Here is a 20,347-nt window from a genome sequence, read left to right as displayed (position 1 = left end):
TAGACTAGCAAGCTCTGGATTGTTCATGGCAAAGGAGTCTAAAATAACAAAGGAAAGAGACACCTAGATATGACAGGATACCAGTGTGGTAAACCTGCATCAAGCTGAGTACTGGAAAATGAGAGTCGAGATTTACCTCAATTAAAGTGAGAGAGCAGCATGAAACACCATGTTGTGTTAATGATGATCTACCCTACAGTATGGAGAGAATAACTTCACAAAAAGTCCACAAAGCAGGAATGCCATCCTAAAGAAGAAATATCCTCTCCTTTTTACATTTGGCCTTAGAAAGGAAAAGCACATGGGTGGGCTTTTCCACAGGTGGCCTAGAGGACACCTGTGTGGCTGCATCCCTGTGGCCTTAGCTGAGTCCTCTGGACTTCATCCCGCATCCAAAATCCAGCACCAAAGCAGAGGAGGCATCAGCATGAGGGCACGCAGGCTGATCTCAGTTAGATGACAATCCTATCAATTCAGCTGGCTGTGAAATAAATGAAATAAAAGAAAATATGCAAATTTACATGTGGCCATGACAGGCTCACATTTGGCCTAAAATGCTACATAGTAGGATTCTTAATTACTACACAATGACACTTTTTTCACCTAGCCAGCCAAAGACAGAAGTTAACATAAGATTTTGAAATGAGAATTCAGACTCATTTCCATCTAGACACCAAATTAATGGTTAAGAGTTAGCCACCACTCATATTCAGCTTAGGTTTGACAAGCAAAACTGCCAAAAGAAAGCATATGTTTTTTGCAGCTTGAGAGCTTTTTTTTAAGTTTACTCAGCATTCAGTTCTTATTTTTTAGGTGAGACTCTTTACATTTTTTTTTAAAGATTTTGTTTATTTATTCATAGAGACACACACAGAGAGAGAGGCAGAAACACAGGCAGAGACAAAAGCAGACTCCATACAGGAAGCCTGATGTGGGACTCGATCCCGGGTCTCCAAGATCGCACCCCAGGCTGCAGGTGACGCTAAACCACTGCGCCACCGGGGCTGTCCTGTTTACATTTTCAAATGAGATTTTGAGGTAAGACAGTGCTTTTCTTCATGATTCAATTATCAGGGACTGGATAATGTGACCCTGGATCCCACATTCACTCTCCAGAAGCCCCAGAGAGGTGTGAGTTTTATATCATTCAAATCACACTCCGGCCATTTTCACCCTTTTTTGGACCTCAAATCCATTTACCTAAAAGCTACTGGTGCCAAGTCAGAGGCATAAAAATACCATCACAGCAGCTTGCTTCACACCTTCTCAAGAAACAAGAGAAGATCAGTGATAAAGACCCAGAATATCCAGGAGGACCTACTTTCCCCAACTAGCTCTAGCTTGCTCATTAGGACCTTTAGGACCAGATTCCACAACTTGGCTCCCGGCATACAGGGCCAACAATTCTAGAATGTTACCAAGCACTCTTTTTGCACGAAGGACAGGAATCATACACTTCTGCTTATCAACAAAAATTAACGCATGATGCAGATTTCTGTAGGAAGCAAAGTGATTTAAATGAAAATTTCTAGAATTTAGAGACATGATATTTCCACTATTTTATCTGAAAAAGAGAGACAGCACAGGAAAAAAAAAAAATCAAGCAAGCACAGGCATAGGACCCCAATTAAGAACAACAGAAAACTGAGAACAGGAGTCACCAAAACTTTTCACATAGAGAAAAATAAAATTGAATAAGGAAGAAATCATTTGCTGGACCAAATCTGAACTGTGCTTAATGAAATATGATGGCCATATTTCTTTTTCTTGTAATTTTATCATACATACTCTTTAAGTATTTTATGAAATAAAGCTCAAAATCAATTCAAAGAATTAACAGGGATGAAACTAAAGTGAATGTCATGTCTATGGAGGTCTAGTCTGGGAGAGTCTCTAAATTCTCTCCCCCATTATTCGCTCAACCACTAATTTAGCACATCTCCATACTGCAAAGAAAGGGAAAGGTCCAACGCGCTGGTACACACTTGTGTTAGTTATTCCAAGAGGTCCTCAGTCTTCCTGCTGCAAGTCTTCTTCCACCTCAGACCCATCCTAGACCACTCTGCTGATGTTCCCGTATCTCTAAAATGCTTTCTTTGTGCCACCTCTTTACATAACATTTTTAAGGCTTACAGGATAAAATCCAAATTCCTTAGCATCACATCACATTAGAGATGCTTCACAATAAACCTCAACCTGCGTTTTACTAATTTTTCTCCAAGAGATCCTAAACAATAGAGCTAATACAACTGAGTACTCACAGTATGTCAAGATAGCATCCTAAGTACTTTACATCCATTAACTCATAATTACTATATGCTGTAATTACTATTATGATCCCCATTCCACAGAGGAGAAAACTGAGCACAAGCAAGTAAACCGCCTTCATCTGATCTCCTGTAATTAAGCAATAGGGCCAGGATTCATATCAGAGCCCTACTCACCCCCACTTAACCCCTACTCACAAATGCCACATTTGTCTCTACCTTCCAATGTCCCCCTGCATGTCTCTCATGCTTGTACCCTCTCTTCTCTGAGTTCCAATAGCATCTGCTCAGTTATAACTTAACCCATTTATCATTTTATGTAGAACTGTGACACCACACCTGAGAACACGATGTCTTGCAAACAAAAGAGTTACCTTATATGAATTCTGTCCGTGGTACATGGCTCTCGAGCTTGGTATGTGGAAACTGGTTGGCTAGTTCCTCTGCAGGTTCAAACAGGGCATGTTTCTGTCGTGTTCTCTGCAGTTTCTCCCTCCTAGGCAGAGAGAGCTTGGTGGCACAGTAGTTTTCCTTGAAAAGATGCAGTGATCTAGAAAGAACGGTTTCCAAGCCCTTCCATTTCACCATCCCAACTGCAGGCAGATACAGGTATGTGTTGGTTGTGAGACAAGCTCATTAAACACTCCACCCAGGCCACAGAAGAAAGTTTCCTACCTGTTATTGCTCCTAGCCATTAATGTTTGCAAACCCTGATATGAAAGAGGGCACTTACTTAGCTCTCCAGTACATAAATTCTCAGCCCTTCACTAAAATTGAAGCTATATGATTCAGTTTCTACCTTATAGCACAAAATCCACTTTATACCTAACAGCCTCAGCCTCAAGCTTTACTAATGATTTTTCCTAAAGGAGACACACTCTAAAAGGCCATGGGTTTAGAGCTTTTTTAGATTGACTGCAAATGCTATCAGCTGAATGTCACACAACATCTTGCTGAAGGCTTCCTTGGAAACTGCTGATGAGAAAAGAGAACAGATTGCCGGAGAGGTCAACTATTCCTAATGGCTTGCTTGTCACTCTCCCAACCCTGTCAATACAGTGATATGTTGAGAGATCCTTAATGCATGCAGAATTCTCTGGAGCACAGTGATATCAGTTCTGAGAGCTGCCTTGTTCATTATTACTGGGGTACCTAAGTTAAAATAAATTAGCACAATTAAAAGATGCAGATTTAATTCTCTCAAATACCTAAGAGAAGCCACAGAAGGCACACCAGAGGATTAAAACCATGTACAACCAAAACCTCTCTAAAGCATCCAGTATTGAGATGCCTGGGTGGCTCAGTGGGTGAGCATCTGCCTTCAGCTCAAGTTGTGATCCCGGGGTCCTGGGATCAAGTCGCGCATCGGGCTCCCTGCAGGGAGCCTACTTCTCCCTCTGCCTGTATTTCTGCCTGTCTCTCATGAATAAATAAATTAAATATTTTTAAATTTTAAATGAAAAAATAAATAAAGCATCCAGTGTTTACAAATGCATTCTGAGGAATTGGGTTTTAACCTTTCCCTTAATTAAGACAAACATGCTCAAATATTTTAATTGAAACTAACCACCATCAACATTTCTTTCCTCTATAGATAAAACCATAAACATATATGAGGATAACTTATTAGCTCCTGACACACACACATGCAAATGGACAATGATCTTGCTGACACAGGATTAAAAAGGACTTACTCTTAAGGCTAACAGTGATGATAAGTACGGCAGTATTCTAAACTTTAGTCATTTAAGAATCATTTTATATTTACAACTGTCCTATTAGTGACCCTATTTTACCAATAAAGAAATTGAGGCAGAATAGCTTAATAATTTGCTCACGCAGGACGTGGTGGATCAAGAATTCAGATTCTGATGCCAGAGCCCAGAGCCCGCTATAGGATCAGCCCTTCCTACTGCCCCTGAAAGGCACTGCATCAGGAAAACACCTGTATTACAGTCCATCAAGGTGACCAATTCTAACATACCTTCTTGACAGAAGAGCTTTTAGGAGAGGTCAAAGCAGTCCAGGAAGTCTAGCGAAGATCAGTGTTTCATGTGCTTCTCACATTTCCCTGGCACCCTTACAATGAGCTGGGGCCAAATAATAGGTTCAGGCTCATAAGCTGTAAGGAAACATGATGTTTCTCACTTCCAAACTAAGGCAGTTACATATACCTCTTCCACCTCTCTCCTTCTACTGACATGACCCTGGAGAAGATGAAAAGGGTCACCTCAACAGCATGTATGATTTTGGGTGAGCAAGAAATAAACTTTTGTTGTTACAAAACCCTGAGACTGGAGGGTTGATGATTTGTAAAATCATCATTACTGATTATGACTAATGTAAGAGGCTTGAGAATGTTCCCAGACTTGAATTTCCTTCCTGTTGTGCTTAAGCTGGACTCTTTCTTCCCTGGTTTCCTCTGGGCTAGAGTTTGATCCCACTGCAATCTGTCTGAACGAGATTATAATGTTTCCAGAAGCTAAAGCAGTCATGGCTGGAGTGATCTCTAAGCCATGTAAGCAGGTGGTTCAAGTCCATCCTTCCAACCGGTTCCCATTCCAACCATCTATTAACAACAATCAAATAAATCACTGACATGTAGTTTTGTATAATAAAAAAGACCGGAAGCAATAAGGAATCTTGCTCTTATTCTGTGGTACCTTCACTACCATTTTCTCAGGTAAATTTAATACAATCTAACTTGGAAATTCAGGAGATAATTCTAGGTACCTAGTATCATGCTTTTCCAAATTTATGACTTATTTTGCGATTCTTCTCAAAAATATAATTCCAATTTCTTCTCAATCAAAAGCATCCCCCATTCTTACCGATAATGAATGATCTCCAGAGATCCATGGGACCTCCATGGTAATTCGTAACACCACTGGAAGTAAATGTTGTGAGTCAATGGTGAAAGGAATAGGAACCAAATAGAGTACTATGTCACCTAGATGAGTATTGCAATCTACAGAAACCCAAAAATGTCTGCTTCATCAAAGTAAATGGTGGGCAATCAAGGATAGAGGTAACACCCACACAAATCCTAGCCCAACAACACACACACACACACCCAGCTATCCTAAGTTTCCAAGTCACATCACAAGTTGCTGATTGACAGCACTCACTAGTGTCACTACCTACCATGGATGCCAATTTCCCTCCCTTTTGAAAATCAGGTGCTAACATGATGTGTAAAGCTGTTCTTTAAATAGTATGGGAAGAAAAAAGCAAAAAAAGCAGGAGACATAGACATGAGCAGGACTGGCTCCTGGGACTGCTAGCACCCCTTCCTGTCTCCTTCCAACACCCAATGAGGCAGACCTGAAGGGCAGAAGCACCTTCCCATCCCTCTATCATTCTCCTGCTGCAGCCGGAGATAAGTTGTTCTCAAACACAGATCTAAATTATACCATTCTTCCAGTTTAAAGTCCCCCTCTGCCTATAGGACCAAGTTCCAACTCCTCTGAAGGCATACAACTTTCCAAACTTCCCTTCCATCTGCACTCTTCTCCATTACCTTCTATGGACTTTATGATTCATCTTCATAAAACTGCTTACCTTCTCCCCAAAATACACCATGCCCTGTCAAGGTCCAATGACTCTGTTCTTGCTGTTCTCTCTGCCTGGAATGACCAGTTTAATCCTGGTTCCTCATCCCTTCTTGGCTAGCCAAAATCTCTGCATTCTTCAGGGCAGTGTCAGTCTCAAGGTGTGGCTTGAGAAGGCTTTAACACTACCTCCCAAACTACCCTAAATAAACTGTGCTTGTATGTAACCCCTGCTAATCAGACTACTACTCTAGCCCTAAGCCCCTCTTATACACGGAAATTCTGAAGCTACTGCTTCAAAGTTCAGATCACATTTCATCTCCTGTATGAAAATGTCTGCTGGCATCAAGTAAATCACTCCCTTCAACCATGGACCTCAAGTTGCTTGAGGGCATGCTGCAAAAGTCCTAAGAATAAGAGATGTATCCTGGAGTTCTATTCTATGGCAGGCAGTCTCTAGGTTCCTCATCTGCCCAATGATTCCCACCTCCTAGCATTCATTCCCTTGTATAATTCCCTTTCCTGAATGTGGGTGAGGCCTGTGAGTTGCTCCTAATCCACAGGATATAGCAACGGTGATGTCACTTCTGTGATAAGCTTGCAGGAGGCAGTGACTTCAATCTTGCTGGCAGACACTCATTCTGTCTTGGTGGGTTTGATGAGGTAAGCTACCATGGTAGAGAAGATCACACAGGAAAGAAATGAGGCCAGCCTCCAGCCATCAGCCAGCAAGGAACTGAATCCTTCCAACATCCAAGTTCTGTGAGTACACCTGGAAGTACATCCTTTCCCCATTACATGTCCAGAGGAAAGCCCAGCCATGGCAGTCACCTGGACTGCAGCTTGTGAAAGACTATGAAGCACAGGACCCAGACATGCCCAGACTAATGACACACAGAAACCGTTATAAGCTTATTTTATTATTTTTATAAATGTGTGTTTAAGCCGCTAAATGGATGATATTTGTTATATAGAATCAAAAAACTAAACAGCAGAGACAGATTAAAAAGACTACAAACCCTTGGGCTAGAAGTTCCACTCTTTGACAGAAGCTCAGCAGCAGAAGGGAGCTGGAGAGGTCAAGTCCAACTTCCACTGGCTCTGCCCCTCTCCTTTATGGAAGACAGGGAGAGAGCTACATGTCTGCTACATAGTGTAACTCATTACATCTACCCAACAATTCTCAGTCAAGTTCTGAAAAGTAAATACTCCAAATTTCTACCTCCTCTTCCATTTAAGTGTCACAGGAGTAGTTTTTTTTCACCTTCCTAAATGCCTTCAAGCTCCAATGGTAACAGTCCATGTGCTCAGCCTTAGCGTGTTCTGGCCATTTGACAGTTAACCACCCCCTGCTTGCTTAATCCTCTCCTCTACATAAGACATCACTTCCGGTTCTCCTACCACCTATGAGAACATTCCCCCTAAATCTCCTTCAAACAGCTTCTTCCTCTGCCCATGTCATACACACTATATAGGTCCTCAAGCTTCTGAGGACACTCTTCTCTTTAAACTTCACACTTGAGAGCAATCTCGTTTATTTTTATGGTGTAAGTGCCACTTTCTTGCTAATAAGCTCAAATATATCTTTTCAGAGCAGAATCATATATATCCAGCGGCCTGCCAGACATCTTCATCTGAATGTCTGATAATCACCTCAAACTCTAAACATAAACCCAAAATTAATCTTATTCTAGTTCAATCTTAATTTTGCTCTTTCTCCTCCTGCATTGGTGATTTTAGCACCAACAACCTTGGTGATTTTAGCACCAACATCCAACCACTGAATTCATACTAGACTCCTTTCCCTTTACCCTCCCCCCACTTCCTTCAATCACCCACTGAGTCCTACCTATTTTACTCCCTAAATAGCCCTTGAATCTACCTCATCCTTTCCTAACCTCCTGCAGACTTTCACCACTTCTCTCCTGCAACTCATCTTGACTCCAATCTTGACCTCTCCTACTCTAATCCCTAAGAATCATATGAAAAACAGCATAAAAATCACCTCTTAGTGTCTGCCTCTCTTGTGCCTCCCTCCATACCCCTCTAACACAATACCAAAAGATTTAACAGATGGATCATTCAATAGGCACTATTCTAGATACAAAAGATACAGCAATGAACAAGTCTTCATTTCCATGAAGCAACCCACTGTGTATGCCTCTGATTCACATCTGCTGTTCCTAATCCACAATCTGGCCCCCATCCTCTTGCCTACCTAGCAAATTCTTAATTCCATCTTCAAAATCCAGGCTAGATGTCCTTTCCTCTGGGAAGGCTTCTCTTTTATTCCCTGTCCCACCACCAACCCCCCACCCACCACCACCCCCATCACTCCCTCATCTCTGCTGCTTCTATACTTTAGAAACATACAGCTATTTTTGTACTTATTAAATTGCATAGTAATTTATTTGATTTTATCCCCTTCTGCCCTTCTAGACTGAGCTCCTCAAGGAACTATTTCTATTGATCTCTGAATCCTCCCTGTGTTAGCATGATATCTGATTTTTTTGTAGGCAATCAAGAAATATTAAGGTAGCTGAATCTCCATGTACGGTAAACTAGACTGTTTTCCACTATATTCTCCCTCCTGTAACAGGGTTATAACTCCCACCCCCCTCATAGCCACTATCCCCTGTCATAGACCATATCCTTGCAACTGCTGGAAGTTCACTTCTCAACCTCATTGACTTTGGCCATGTGACACCCTTGGCAAACATGATGTTTTCTCTATCCCCATAGAAGCTGTGAACACAACTGCATGCTTTGGCTCAGATTCTCCTATACTCCTGTCCTCCTCATGAAAACTGCATGTCCCAAATAAGCTGCTTCTTCAATCCGGGTCCTGATAATAGATAATTAAGCCAGTGCACAGCTCACCTGCACCTCTCATGATATGAACAAGAAATAAAGGTAGTGATTATAATTCAGTAAGATCCTGGTATGGTCAACCCAACAAAGCCACCCAGATTTTCTAGAACATTCCAGATACTCCTCAAACTTCAGCTTAAACACACATTTAGGGGGAGCTCACCACTTTTTAAAGAGCATTGCATCATTTAAAAATATTTCTTCATATTGATGCCAAATATATATCCTCCTATTTTTTTCAACCTTGGACCTACTCTTACCCATGTTTCATAAAACACATGTAACATCTTCATATTTGCAGAAAACTATTATGTGATGTCTTAAATAGATTCAAGGCTTAAGCATGACACATTCCTCCAACCATTTTAGGTAATCTCTGTCAATACCCTTTTAAATATCTTGGTCTCGTTCCCCAAAACACACTCTCAATTTTGTCAAAATCTTAAAATGTGGTGCTAGAATTATAACAAATGGCCTGATAATTATGGCCTGGCCATGGAAGAAATCCCTTAGTAGAACACAAAATTTATCTTGGCTTTTTCTTTTCTTTCCCAGTTTAGCCTAGCAGCACAAACAGGCTATAAAATGGAAAAGATATAACTCACCATAATCTTGTTTTAAACAATATTGTGGTCAACCCAAATCCCCAAGCCTCGATCCTATGTTTTCAAGCCTCCTGTATTTATACTTCTAACTATAGGTATTTTACATGTATCACTGCTAAACATTACTTTTTACTGGTCCTACATTCCAATGTACCAAGATCATTTAAAGCCACACTCTGCCATTCAACACTATTAACTAGCCACCCCCCACCCCCGCCAATTTTTTGATGCTTCATATTTGACATACTTTTTTACCTTCTTAGTCTCTGATGAAAGTACTTAACAGGTGAGGGTCAAGATTGGAGCACTCTAACAAAACACTAAAGAAATCTGTGCAAGGTAAAATGGTGACAACAAAGCTGCACATGCTTTTCAATCTGTAAGAGGCCCCTTACCCTCCACTCACCACCATTAATACCTCCAACCAACATGCTCTTCTATATTTTCCAAAAGTTCTAAGCCCTGCCCCCAATCCACCAACAGTAAACATAATGAGCAGTGTTCTCCAGACCAGCAGCATCAGTGTAACCTGGAACTTTTTAAAAATGCAAAGTCTTTGGCTTCGTCCCAGATCTACTGTGCCTGAAACATACCCACTGTTGTTTCAGATGCAGCTCAAGCTGAATCAGAGCTCTAGGGCATTTCCTTGACTGTCCTTGTCCAGCAACTCTCTCAAAAATTATGATATCCTTGTGCTGAATTTCTCCTGCTTGAACTTAGGCCTACTCTTAGTTAGCTCTTATTTGTAAATAGCCATTAACTATTTAATCAGCCTCTCTAGCAAAATTAAGTAAAAATAATAAAGTCAATTCACCAGTCCAGAGTGCAGAGAGGCTGTCTTTTCTCCTTTTTGTGGAAAAAAAAGACATTATTTGCTGTATCTTATAATATTTCTTTTCCACTGTTGATGATTTCCCAAAAGTTATCCATACTGCTTCTGTGATTACATGTTGTAGTGTTCCCTTAGACTCTGAGACAGAACTTTTTAAAATCTCTCTTAATAACTGTCCCCCTATCTGGGGTCTCAAACTGTGAGGCTGGTATACAACTACAGCAGGGATGAAAGCTGGAAAGAATCAAGATGTTTGGCTTTTTTTTAAGATTCTGTTTGTTTATTTGAGAGAAAGAGTGAGATAGAGAATGAGTCAGGGAAGGAGCAGAGGGAGAAGCAGACTCCCTGCTGAACAGTGAGCCAGGCTCAAGGCTTGAGCTGGAGTTCCATTCTAGGATCCTGAGATCATGACCTGAGCTGAAGGCTGACATTTAACTAATTGAGCCACCTTAAATCCACCTGTATCACTCATGAGCATGTCTCTTTCTTGGTCCTGTTCAAGATAAAAGATTCTGTTCCACTGTTTCGTTTCTAAGTCTCAGTTTAGTGTGGGCTTTGACATTGTTCTGAAAAGTCAGAGCTTCCCATGCACCTCTGAGGTTTCCTCCATCTAAGGGGATAAAACAAGGTTGATTTTTTTTTTCTCACTTTGCTCTTCTGTACCATCTAAGTTGTGTATAAGAATCACAGACAACTTTTTAACATACAGATAGAATACTTCTATCTCTATATTTAAATATTATTTTACTTTAATGTGAGTTCTTTGAAGCACTCCCTGCACTTTTTTCCCTAGGAACATCTGTACATTAACTTAAGACAATTTCTTTTTTCACTTTAGATTTATATTTTTCTTCTGCTCCCCCATCTTCTTCCCACTCCGGCCCAGCCTCCAGGAAGCAGGACACCAGCCCTTTTTTCTATTCACAGCTGTTCCTTCCCAGCTCCCACAGTTACTCCACAGCTACCCGAGCTCCTGGGTGGGTGGCCCCCGCAGCCAGCAGTGGCCGGAGCTGTCTCAGCCAAGCCCGGCGCCTGTCTGCAGGCAGGCTCTCCCGGGCGCATGAGCTGACGGAAAGGCAGAGCCGCTGGAGCCGCGCTGGAGCCGCGCTGGAGCCGCGCTGGAGCCGCAGTAGTTACCGCCAGGCCCTATCCCCAGGCAGGCTCCTCGGTATTCAGCTGGGATCCTCTCACAGGCGCGGGCCTTCTTGGTGAAGGCAGCTGGCTCCAAGGCATCCCAGCTCCGCCTGGTATTGGGGTCAGTTAGCCCCCCACTGCACTACACAGTCTCACGGGGAACACATGGCCTTCTAAATGTCATCTGTTTACCTAATAATAAGGTATTACCTAGAGGAAACCTGTTCTCCTTCATCTTTGTGCCTAGATCAAGGTAAAAGACAAATACTTTATTTTTACTTTTCTCCATAATTAGAAAACAAGAACAATAATTAAGCAGGGTGATGGAAGGAAAAATAATGAGACAATATTGTTTGTTGATTTGTTTTAATCAATTTCTAATGTCAGTTTCTCTAAGCCTTTGTTCATTCTACCTCCAACATCCTGGAGTAAAGCTGGAAATATTTTGTTCCCTTTCTCTTGTGAAAATAAATTTCCCTCAATCCACTATACCACTAATTTTGATTAAAAAAAAAAAAAAACTTCAGGGGATCCCTGGGTGGCTCAGCGGTTTGGTGCCTGCCTTTGACCCAGGATGCGATCCTGGGGTCCCGGGATCAAGTCCCCCGTCGGGCTGCCGGCATGGAGCCTGCTTCTCCCTCTGCCTGTGTCTCTGCCTCTCTCTCTCTCTATGTCTATCATAAATAAATAAATAAATCTTTAAAAAAAAAAAACAAAAACTTCAGAATGAGAAAGGAGCCACTCCCTACTCACCCTCCAAAAATACTTTGGGAATTTAGAATTGATTCTGTTCAAGGATAGCTGTTGAAGGCAAAGACTGACAGATACTCATGTAATTTGGAAATAACAGAGCAAAAAGGAAAATGTGTGTTGTGATCCTGTCAATATTACCTCCCAAGCAATGAACATTTAACTAGACAGATAAATAGCATGATCACAAGAGAACATCTGCAGCCTCCTCTCCTCAGGTGAACAAATATCCCTTCACATAGAACTCTGCACTCGCCTCTATGCCTCCGTAAGTTCTACTCTTATTAAGCCTGAGAAGGAATCAAGGATGCACAGGGCACGCAGTATAAAATTCCACCAAAAAAGGGACTGCTGGTGGCAGACACAACCAAACATAACTGACATGTGGGCTGCACCTCTGCCACGTGCTCCACACTGTATTTCAATGTTCCATAAAGCACACATTCAAAAGTCTCTCTTCTCTATCTTCTTCCCGCCAAAGAAATAAAGTGCACATTAAAATAATAGACTAATGCCACCATATGCTTACTATTAAATAGAAAAACACAATAGTCTGGAAATTCATGCTAAGGTTGCCACAGCAACTGTTCACAACCCAACTTACAACATTAACCATTCCATTCCAAAAGCTTTAAAAGACTCCAGAAAAGAAAGCAGAAGAAGGATGACCAAGTTATAGTACTGGGGGATGGAAAAGACAGAGACTCCCTTGTTTTCATGTACTTGAATTCTCTCCACTGAATATACTGTTAAGTACATATTGCACATTTATATTCCTAATCCCAATTATCTAACAAATAGTAGATAACTTTGGAAAGATCTACTGATAGTTTTTTTTAGTTGAGGGATAACAGAGAGATGTTCAAGGAAAAACTCATAATTTTTAAGGACAGAAATATGCATTCTTAACAAAGCATGGTCTTAACCAAGCACAAGAGTTATTTCAAGTAATCCAATCGGGTCTGCAACTACAAGGCTCCAGACCATGACGCAAAGTATCTTCTCTTTTTGTGAAATGGCTAATCCAAAGGGACCAACTGAAATGCCCTGAACATTCATTCCCCAAGTTAGGGGTAGAGGATGAGAAGGAGTTTAATTGTACAGCTTCCCCTTCTAGAAGGTGAACAAAACCCCCAGCGCTGTACCACGAGATTTCAAATGGAAGGCCTACTCACCAAATTACAAGGAAAAATTTTTAGTATTTCACAGAATTCAACAGGCTCCTTCTATAAAACTGCCCACATCAAATATATATCGCTGGAAGGGAATCCAAATATAAAGAAAGGCTAGCCACGTGGCTCAAACCAGGAAAGCGAGATTGGCATGTCCAAAAGGCTTCAGTAGGACTCCAGCTCCATGTCTTCTGAGTACCCCTAAAAACAGGAGAACAATAATAAGCCTGGCCTTCCATTTCAATAGGGGCATGTAGCCTCCAATACCAGTTTAGAGGATGATCCTGTATTCAGCTCAATTGTCCACATCCTGTAGAAGAAAGCTCTTTCTGGGTTCTCAATATAACAATTATAGTATTTTTCCCCCAGTGTGGCATTAAAGGGAGCATATCATTGGGATTAGCTAAGGGGAAATCCAATTACATATTTCCCTGTCAAAACTCTGCCTATAAAAATAAATAAATCTATTGTAGAAAAGATATAACTCCTTTTTAATTGAGGAAAACAAACCAAAAAATAGCCTGTGTTTTTCTTTGCAGGAAGATGCTCATCCTTGAATTTAATCTAATAAGTATTCTTCCTGTGTTGACCATATGGCAGGCAGGCAGGCTGGGATCTGAGGTCATGTCACCATCTTCTCACCACTTCCAATATTCCAGCACCCAAAATCAGTGGAGGGGCAGGAGGCTTCCAGGAAAGGAGAACAGAGAAGCACAAGGCACCAGAACCTGAAGGAACCCTAACCATGGCCAAGCATCCCTGGGCATGGAAAAAAAGTCCTCAGCATGGGTAAGCATCTGTGAACATGTGTAAACAACCCTGAGTATAGACAAGCACACCTGAGCATGGGAAAAAATCCTGAGCATGAGCAAGCATCTCTGAACATGAGCAAGTGTCCCTGAGTATGGGCAAGCATGCCTGAGGATAGAAAAGGAACCCTGGGCAGTCAGTCAAGCTGAGCATCAGCAGCCAGACATGGGGTTCACAGCGTGGTAGGGGGCTATGATCTGAACACATTAGGGAAGGATATTCAAAATAACCCCAACTTTCAAGATGCATTTAGTTGCCTTAATATCAAGCAGACACAGCAATACACCCTAAAGCAGGAACTTTATAAAATGTGAAATAGAAAAAATGGAGAAACCTCACCGGCCTACAACATTTGTTTGGAACTCAAGATACATTTCCATAGAAAGCTGGCCAGCCCCTTCCATACTCCTGATATCTGACAATAACATCACTCTCCAGAGCATCCTCTACTTCACATGTGGATCAACATGAGGAGCTGAAAGAAAGGACACATATGAGTAGGTGGGCAGGAAAGGAGATAGCCAACACCTTACTGAGGGAGTTTTGGGGATCTCTTCATAAATAAGGAATCTACTGGAATTGTTCAGTCACAACTCAGGCACTGCCAGCATCACTACTTCTAGCCAGAGTTCTCAGTCTTCAGTCTGGGAAAAGGGCTCTTCTGGTGCCCTGCATACAAGGTTGACCCCAAGAGTATACTTTGATTCCCTCCCACTACCAACTCTGTGCCTCTCCCTCACCTTCTAGGACTCAAGCTGCCTCAATCCAGGGCCAAAAAATCAAATGGTGCCCATTATCAAATGCATGTCCTAGTCTCCAAAGTATTCCCAGCTCTAATTATCTCCATGCCCCTAACCTCTACCACCACCAATCAAAACTTTTCTTTAGTTTAGAGATGTCACAGCTAAGTGGCCAGTTACAAACTAACCCCCACCCCTGAAGGTTGGAGAAAATAAGTGATAGCTCCTTAGCATCCCAAAGGTATAATATTTATATCTAAATAATAATAAAACTTACTGAACTCAGCAGGCAGAATTCAGGCAATAAAGTAAAGAGATCTGATGGGAGGAAGCTACCAGAGACATCACTGCTTCCTGCACATAGGCCCAGGTACCAGGAAAACTCCCCTTTTCTTCAGAATACAAGTTCCCACTAGCCTCAAGTTTTTCTGCCCTGTTTATTTTCCTTAAGAATTCACACAGCAATGACAGAGGGATGCTAGCTCTGGGCAGGAACAGGGCTGTGTTATGAAGTGTAGAGGTCAAACAGTTCCCTGGGACACCTTTGTAATAAGCAGTACTTTGAATAACCACCCATTAACCCCAACACTGGAACTGTAGTAGGCAGAAAACTGATCTGACTCTAATGCTCCCAAATTTTCCGTACCAAATAGCTAAGATTATAACCCTTCAAAACTGAGAGTCCTAGAAACACAGAGCTTTAAAGGAATCTTGCAAATGACCATTTATTGTCAAGAAGAAAAACAACACTGGATGAGTCGGCTAGAGCAGATGTACAGATTTCTACCTGGTGAGCTTTGTGGGGAAAAACCCAGCAGAGGACTCCAGGGGTGACTCAACTCCCCACCCAAAAATACTGGAAAACCTCAGCAACCACTCCTATAGCTGCAGGTAGGGGATGAAGCAGGCTCAGCAGGAATCTTCTTTTCTCATGTAAGTGCCTCCTCTACCAATGTGAACTACCTTGAGCTCCCCCCACATCCACCCTATAGAGCAAAGCTGGAGTGCTGCCCCCACCTCCAAGAACAGAGAACCCAGAATGGTAGAAATTGTTCCTTAGAGAGTCAGTGGAAACACGAGGGCACCACGGCTCATTAGCAGTACCACAAGAGATGGTAACATTCAATTACTCAGGACCAAGCAGAAGAGCTAATTATCCAATTCAGGGATTATCCAGGCCTGCTTTCCCCTCCACCCGCCTCCTCTTGGCAGCCTGCCCTTTCTCATGCTTCAGCTAGGAAGGAGTGAGGCAAAAAAGAGAGGTGAAACACCAGTCAGCCTCTGATAAGTGGTTTGGGAAGGAGTGAGAATGAAACTACTAATCAAAAGGGAGCTTTCAGGGATCCCTGGGTGGCGCAGCGGTTTGGCGCCTGCCTTTGGCCCAGGGCGTGATCCTGGAGACCCAGGATCGAATCCCATATCAGGCTCCCGGTGCATGGAGCCTGCTTCTCCCTCCACCTGTGTCTCTGCCTCTCTCTCTCTCTGTGACTATCATAAATAAATAAAAATTTAAAAAAAAAAAAAAAAAAAGGGAGCTTTCAGAATAATTACAGCTTTCTAAATTCCAGGTTTCCATATTCCAGGATTCCCCTGATCCTTACCAAAGATAAGAAAAAGATGGGCCAGGACACCTGGGTGGCTCAACAGTTGAGCATCTACCTTTGGCTCAGGGCCTAATCCTGGGGTCTGGGATCGAGTCCCACATCGGGCTCCTTGTGGAGAGCATGCTTCTCCCTCTGCCTGTGTCTCTTATGAAGGGAGAGAGATGGGTCTAACTTTCATAAAAATGAAACATTCATTGCTATGTACACTACTTACTGAACACTTGCTAAACTGTGTAAAACACTGTGCTGGGGGACAAGGGATATGAAAAAGTTTATAGAGATCCTAGCCCTTCTGGGAGATCATGGCTTACAAAAGAAGGGAGACACAGAAAGAACCAATTGTACTGTCACATAGCAACACACGTGCTGAGGGAGACCAGAATCCTCTCTGAGGTGCCAACCCCATGACACTCACACACTGGCTACCTGAGAACAGCTTTGAAACTCCCTAAAGGATGAAAGTTCTGCCTCTCCAAAGAGCCCTAAGCCCTAAATGGAGCCTTCTTTCAGAAACAATAGAATATGAGGGTAAGAGGTTTTTTCCTTTCAATCAAAAAAAAGAAAAAAAAAAAAAAGAACAACAACTTGTAAGAATTAAAAGTGACACACAGCCAGACACGCAGGCACACAAAACAGAGCTCAGAAAGCCAGCACTACACCTATCACCTTCTGGTGAAAATATTTTTCCCTATTACTGTACATAAACAAGACTTCAGGGAGAATAATGCAGGAGTCACTAGTCTGGGTCACTTTTAAGGAAGCAGATTAATAAAGAAAAGAGGATAAAACAGAGAACCACCAGTACTTTGTTAAAGGAAATGATGCTGCCTCATTATATATCTTATTTCTTCACTCTTAAATTCGTAATTCCTATTTTAGAGAGGGAGAAAAAATAGGGGGCGGAGAAAAAAAAGAAACAAGTGGGCATGAGCAAGAGGTTTCAGAAGAAAAAGTCCTTGAGTAGGACTTTGGGAAGACAACAGAGTAGGAAGCACCAGCAATCTGGTTCCCCTACGTGTACTGGCAGAGTCTGTCTGACAGAACTATTTTAGAACTCTGGAGTCCACTGAAGACTTGCAACTTCCAGGTAAGATCCAGAGAGTAAACTGCAGCTTTTAGCACAACAGTAGAAACCCACCCCCCTATGCCCACAGCAGCTTGCATATAGCTTTGGCAGCCAAGGTGGGCAAAGAGTACCCTGTCCTCCAAATATCAGGGATCTGTTCTCTGACTGTATGTAGATTGTAGCTTCTGATCACAGAGTCCAACAAAGAGGCTGGCAACTGCTGTTGCAAGCCCCTCCCTTTCTGGGTACTGACTTCCAGGGTACTGAAAGAGCTGGCCGACTCCTTTATTTTTCATTCTTTCCCCTTTGGAGACCCAGATGTTAAAAGACTAGAACATTTTTTAAAAAACCATTATATACACAAGGAAAATTAGAAAGTGATTGCACATGCCCAAGGAAAGGCTCAGAAAAGACCTAAAACATACCCTTGGCACAGAGAAAGCCTACAACAATCAAAACACAAACAAAAACAATAAAAACAATAACAACAACAAAAAAATCACAAGACATACAAAGAAACTGTAAAATATGATCCATTCAAAGGGAAAAAAATTTCAACAGAAATGATTCCTGAAAAGAAATGATGGCAGATATACAAGAAAAAGACTTTAAAACACTCTCAAAGAACTAAAGAAAGAGGTGAGAAAGTCAAGAAAATGGTATGTGAACAAAACAGAAATACTGATATAGCAATCTTTATATAAAAAATTCTGGAGCTGAAATATATAATATCTAAAATAAAAAAATTCACTAGAGGGATTCAAAGGCAGATCTGAGCAAGCAGAAAGAAGAATCAATGAACTAGATGACAGAACAATGGAAATTATCCAGGCTGGGGAACAGAAGAAAAAGATTAAAGAAAAGAGCCTAAGGGTCTCATGAAACTCCAAGTAGACTAAATATGCATCACAGGAATCCCAGAAAAGAAGAGAAAGGGACAAAGAGATTATCTGAAAAACAATATCTGAAAAGTTCCCAAATTTGATGACAGACATGAATATAAACACCCAAGAAGCTCAAAAGACTCCTGAAAGATGAACTGAAAGAGACCCATACCAAGACACACAAACTTTCAAAGAAAGAATATTGAAAGTGGCAAAAGAGAAACAAGCCTATAAAAGTTCCACAGTAAGATTAACAGAAGATTTCTCCTCAGAAATTTTGGAGAACAGAAGACAGTGGTCTAATCCATTCATAGTACTAAAAGAAAAAACTAAACAAAGTAATACTAAATTAAAAATAAATAAATAAAAGAAAAAACTATCAACCAAGAATCCCATAGCCAGCAAAACTCTCCTTCAAAAGTGAAGGAGAGATTAAGATACTCCCAGATAAACAAAGGTGGAGGAAGTTCATGACCACTAGATTTTGCCTGCAAAGAATGTTCAAGGGAGTCCTGCAGGGTGAAATGAAAGGACAGTTAACTCAGAGCGGTATGAAGAAACAAAGATTCCAATAAAGGTAAATAAACACCAACTATGAAAGTCAGCATGATTCTAACAATAATTTGTAATTTTACTTTTTGCTTACTTTCTACATTAAGAGATAATATATTTAAGAAAAAAATATTAATGTAACAGTATTATCATAACTTCGATTTAGAACTCCAAATTTTGGGATCCCTGGGTGGCGCAGCAGTTTGGCGCCTGCCTTTGGCCCAGGGCGCGATCCTGGAGACCCGGGATCGAATCCCACGTCAGGCTCCCGGTGCATGGAGCCTGCTTCTCCCTCTGCCTGTGTCTCTGCCTCTCTCTTGCTCTCTCTCTGTGTGACTATCATAAATTTAAAAAAAAAAAAAATTAGAACTCCAAATTTTGTTTCCTGTAAGTCAGAAATGAGAAACCTGCCTTAAAAACAAAAACAAAAAACCTGGATTAATAGGCACAAGAAGTCATGACATTTCAAATATTAACAGTGTCTGCATAAGAGCACACCAAAATGATAAGTCTCACTAAGAACTGACCACAGTGACAGCAGCATGTGGCAAAGTGATCCATATATTTCATCTTAAGATTTGATTCTTGGGATGCCTGGGTGGCTCAGTGGTTGAGCGTCTTGCCTTTGGCTCAGGGCATGATCCCAGGGTTTCTGCCTCTCTCTCTGTGTCTTCATAAATAAATAAATAAAATCTTAAATTAAAAAAAAAAAGATTTGATTCTTAAACCAACCAACCTTTCAAGGCCTTGCCGCCCATGCCACCCCTCCACCCCCATCCCTGTTCCAATTATTTTTTGTCTTTTTAGCAAATATGAGCTATTCAAATCTGCAATCAAATGAATGTTTTTATTAAACAAGTTAAATCATACTTATTAGGGTTTTCACAGCATGAAATTCTTTTAAAGACCCACAAAAATGCTAATGCTGATTTACCAAAGGCAGTTTGGGGAACTCCTTATTTTTCAGCATTCTCAGCATTAACCTATCTTTATAAACCACTCCCATCCAGGTTTCTCAGAGTGAAATAAACTAAAAGTTTAAATCAGAGAAATCAGAAAACTCCCAGATGGGTCTTTAAGACAGAGTCCAAGACCAGCATGGCTCTGAAGGGCATTTCTGGTCACACTTCTTACCTCTCAGAGAAGGCAGAAGAGGCACCTACTACTCATCACTGATGAAAGGAGCTGACACTCAAGTTGGGCTGAGCACTAGAAAGCCAAGTAAGTAACAGGTTTACTGAAACAAAGTTTTATCCAAAAAAAAAAAGGCTCAACTCACTCATTCTGCCCACCCAGTCATACTCCTGCCTCAGTACACACTGCTTTCTTGTATGTCAACATACACCCTTTTTCTACTGACTTTCCTTACCAAATGAAGCCTTTACCACACACTCAGAAAATGGAGGAAACAGCCCGGAAGTTTAATAAATGCAAATAAGCTCTAAAGCCTTAGCTCACCTAGTCAGCTCCCTCTTCAGTAAGAATGGCTTGAGAACCATTTAAGAGAAA

The 20,347-nt window shown here is 41.4% G+C and overlaps 1 protein-coding gene across 2 annotated transcripts in view; it reads right to left on the bottom strand.

Annotated features, from left to right (window-relative positions):
- The window catches only part of CCNY (cyclin Y), a 235,029-nt gene that overhangs the window by 148,091 nt on the left and 66,591 nt on the right, over positions 1–20,347 (bottom strand). Inside the window, exon 1 of one of the 2 annotated variants that reach the window (XM_041765762.1) lies at positions 2,642–2,729. The exons of the other annotated variant lie outside the window; for it this stretch is intronic. The gene's annotated coding sequence lies outside the window, so the exon portion shown is untranslated. Of the gene's footprint in view, positions 1–2,641; positions 2,730–20,347 lie in introns of those variants that run through there. 2 annotated transcript variants of the gene reach the window in all.

The sequence above is a fragment of the Vulpes lagopus genome, chromosome 8 (genome assembly GCF_018345385.1).
Source record: "Vulpes lagopus strain Blue_001 chromosome 8, ASM1834538v1, whole genome shotgun sequence".
Taxonomy (NCBI): Eukaryota; Metazoa; Chordata; class Mammalia; order Carnivora; family Canidae; genus Vulpes; species Vulpes lagopus.
Note: the sequence above shows the minus strand (reverse complement) of the source record. Positions and strands in the feature narration are given on the sequence as shown.